The sequence below is a fragment of the Nymphalis io genome, chromosome 9 (genome assembly GCF_905147045.1).
Source record: "Nymphalis io chromosome 9, ilAglIoxx1.1, whole genome shotgun sequence".
NCBI lineage: Eukaryota > Metazoa > Arthropoda > Insecta > Lepidoptera > Nymphalidae > Nymphalis > Nymphalis io.
Genome location: NC_065896.1, coordinates 8,403,081 through 8,407,726, shown reverse-complemented (window position 1 = coordinate 8,407,726; position 4,646 = coordinate 8,403,081).

The window sequence follows — 4,646 nt, the reverse complement described above, 5'->3', positions numbered from 1 at the left end:
TTCATAAGATGTTTACAGGTTTCCTCAATTTTTTCTGTGCGATCCAGATTGAGATGTATTAAAAAAGCAAATAATTAAACATGAAAATTCAGAGCTGCTCGCCCGGTATTTTAAGATTCACGCGTTTGAAGGGTCGGTTGGCGTAGTTGGTACTTGTCCTTCACACTGAAGGTTGTGGGTTCGATTCCCACCCAGAACAAATAATTGTGTGCATGAACATGTTTGTCCTGAGTCTGGGTGTAATTATCAATATAACTATGTATTTATAAAAGAAAAGTAGTACATGTAGTGTATCAGTTGACCGGTTTCCATAGTACAAGGTCTAGGTTGGGTCTGCTCTGCTCTGCTTAGATGGCCGTATATGAATAATGTCCCAGGATATTATTATTATATTGGTAACAACTGGGCCATCTCAACTCCTTATATTTTATTTAAACATAAGTGATATAAATTAAACTATATTTCCATAAGTGATATAAATTAAAAAGTGTACGTTTTTATCAGCTGATAATCTTAAAAATGCCTTATAATTTATATTGATAAGGGTTGAAATGAAGGTAAAATTGTTGTTCATTTTGCTCTTTTTCTTCAAACGTAAAGTGGTCTCTGTAATTTGGTGATCAACTTCTCTATGAAGTTTTGGTACAATAGTTTCGTCAGCAATCACTCGAATAGCACCAAGCTATCAATTTTCTCTCCTAATTGAACCTTATTACCGCAATGTGAAATGTATTAAATAAATTAATACTTTTAGGCACTATAGCACCATATTGTGTCAAGTCCGTATTTCCCGATAGGTACAATGTTGGTGTCTTCAAATCCAGAGTAAGCAGGTTTCCTATAGGCAAGCGTGCTATATCTTAGACCGTGTCGATGCTTAACATCCGGCAAGTCAACGGTCAAACGCTAGCCTATTAATTGTAAAAAAAAAACAATTGTCTTATGTCCTTAGATATATAAAGTGGTTAAGTGAAGCATTATATATAATCGTGTACATGATTGGAACAAATTAGGTATATCCTTTTGAAATGGATATTACTAGATATAACGTAGCAATTTTAAAATAAAATATCGTTGTACAATATTTTGAAATCACTATATAGAGTGGCACTCTCCTGTGGGTGGCAAGAGAATCGCTTAAGGTCGCCTGGCTGTTGTGCTCTTAAACTGGAATGAGAAATATTGACGTCGCCTGGCCTGTTTTTGCACGAACCACAAGTAAAAAAACACTAACAAAACTTCTTTCTATAATACTGAATGATTTCATAGTTAATAGCAGTTATTGAACCTTCACGAGAGTCATAGCCTCGACAGTGATTCCTGATATAGTACTATCAACGTACAATAAGTGTAGTAGTTGTTATCGGATAATTGCTCAAAAAATATATAATTCGTTTTCATGCTATTAGTTCCTTATTCTCATTAACAAAAATATTTTAATTTTCAAGGACATTTTTACCTAAGCTTGGAAGTGTTGTGAATACACCCTTGTTTGTTTTCTCATGAAATATGTCTTAGAATTAACAAGTCTTAATTGATTAGTACCAATTAGAAAATATTTTTATATTAATAATACTTCTTATACCAAGCAATTGAAGTAATTTTCAAAGATTTGTCGTCATATTTAAATATAAGTAATAAATAAAACTTTATTGTTTAACATTATTTTTTTATGTATAAATAAGTACATATTTGTTTATCAATGCGCACTTTTATCGCATTGTAACAGGCAATGACACATTAACATAACATATTAACGCTGATAAGTAAATGCTTAGTATGAGATAAAAGACTCGTTCATATATGAGTTCGTCGTCATCATATATTTTTTTACTACGTTTGTTGTACAATAGTTTTATCGTTAAAATAGAATGTTTTATTTATGACTGCAATAAATGCATTTACGAAATTTTATACATAAATAGAATACGCGTTTAGATGTCGCTATTCCCGTGTGACTGAAATGTTTTATATTTGTAGGTTGTGTGTGTATGTATACACCTACACATATACATACGTACGTGTTCTATGTCATGGAATACGTAACTATACAGATCAGCGCTTACTTAGTTAGTAAGCGCTGATATATACTATGAATATGTTTTTCATTTATACTATATGTGACTGTCGGATGTTCTCTTTAGGATATCTTACCCTATATATACCCTATATATAATAGTAAATGTGCGTGATAGGATGCCTTTATTACGCAGAACATGATTATAAAACTTAAAATTAATTATTCTAATTATACTATAAATAATGATACGAAATATAATATATTTAAATCTTAGCACAAGTTACGTAGTACGAAAAGGATGAAGCAATTTTATTAACGATCAAATATTTGTAACAGTCAACCGGTTTATAAGAGTAATTAAAATTATACATTTATTTATTATATAATGACAAAATAAAGTTTAGAAAGATCAATAAATGAAAAAATACTATTTGATATCGTGTTTGTTTATATAAGCAGTTTAATACTAGCAATTATATAATATGTATTTTATATAACAGTCGAGTCAATATACAGATAATAAACGAATATATATACTTTTATAATCAACTATTGCAACTAAAAATTTTTGAACGAATAATAAATAAATTTAAGAAAAAAATCTAAGCCTGTCATTTATAAGGTAAACGCAATTTTATTCTTCCTAAAAATCGCACTAACTTTATCTTAGATATATTTAGTCATTACCGACTTAAATTACAATAAAGGGACTCAATTCATCAGTAAAATATTAAATTTAGCACCTTTTAAATATATAATACAATAAACTGAATTTGTAATAAATTGTTGTGAGTTGTACGAATATGTGTTTCCTTCATAATTATAACAAAGCTTTTCGTCGGTATGAGATAGTCTAAGAATGGAGTTAAGGAATTAGTCTAAGTTATATTAGTAACTATTTTTTATTACACATGGAAGTAATTTCATGAGATTAAAACATATTAGCTTGAATTAAGTGGTGACTATTTTCAGCAGGTATTATGTGCTGTATATATGGTTTTATTAGGGGCTGTGCTGGAACAGTGGTTAAAACACAGACCTGGGCAATAACCATTTAAAAATTATAAATAAAAATATATAATTCATCTTGTATCAGACAGTAAAGGAAAACATCGTTATTAAATTTACATGTGTTGAATGGAAAATTGCCCCAAGTATATCCGGCAACACGCAATGGCGCAGAATGGTGGAAACAGCTCCGAGCCTTCACAAAAGGAAAGGGTCTTAATAGTAAAATATTTACAGACTGTTACTGTAATTTTATAAGTTGTATATTTTTTTAAACAATGTTAATTAATGATGAACTATTTTCCCTCAGCGGTTTCACCTTTATACGTACGAGGGGTAATAATATTGAGCAATTAAGGAAGGACACTAACTGTCTATGCCTGCAATGAAAATATATAATTAAAAAAGTGATTTTGATATTCCTTTGCTTAATATAATATAAATATATTTTATAACTGATCGTAATGACCGTTGAAGTGAAAAAGGGCGTAATTCTTATGCGATTACGAGGCCACTAAATCTTAAGAACTCATTAATCGAACTTTTAACAAGTCCTCGTCTGATGCCATCTGCCTTTCACAGTGTCGTTTGCATCGGGATCTGCCAATTGAAATTCTAAACCTAATTAGATCTAATTGTGATTCTTTCTTGTTTTATATATGTTCTTTTTATATATAAATTGGCCACCTAATGGTAAGTGCTCACCACTGCCCATAGATAGTGGCAGTCTAAGAAATATTAACCATCACTTGCGTATATTTCAATGCAACACCAACCTGTTATTACAATGCACTCACCCTTAAACCGGAACACAACAATATTTTGTGAAATTGCCTAAATAATATAGCAATAAGTTTTAGCTACCTTAAGTAAGAGCAAGCTGACGTAGCACTTGTAAATGATGCATGACGATAAAAGAAACGCCGCGGATGTAGAAGTCAAGTAGAAAGTAAAACTTGGACACTAAGGTCGACCTTTAGCGAAACTGCGTCGAAGCAATAATGAAGACGTACCCAATGAGAGTATTTTAATTAACTTCTAAGGCTGGTACTAAGGTAGATAATAATCAAGATTTTGATTAAATGTCGTAATTCTATAAGTTTTAAAATAAATATAGCTTAGATCATTTAAACCTATATTCATTAACTTACCGTGAGTGTATCTTGTGAGCTCGTTAAAATAGTTTCCTGAATATTTTTTTTTATATACTATTAAGTCAGTTTGTTTTTTTTTTGTATGAAGGTATGTTCTTCATTAAAACACTAGTGGACTTTATATTTTTCCTTAATATTTATTCATTTGTATTATAAAAAATAAGTAATCGTTATTCACAGTACAGTAACAGCCTATGAATGTTCCACTGCTGGGCTAGGGTCTCCTCTCCCTTTTTGAGGAGAAGGTTTGCAGCTTATTCCATCACGCATCTCCAATACGAGTTGGTGGAATATACAAGTGGAAGAATTTCAAAGAAATTTGACACATGCAGGTTTTCACACAATATTTTCCTTCATGAATTATAATAACAAATTTAGCACATGAGAATTCAGTGCGCTCGCCCGGGCTTGAACCCACGATTCACGCGTTCTTACCACTGGGCCATCCTCGGCTAATCGTTATT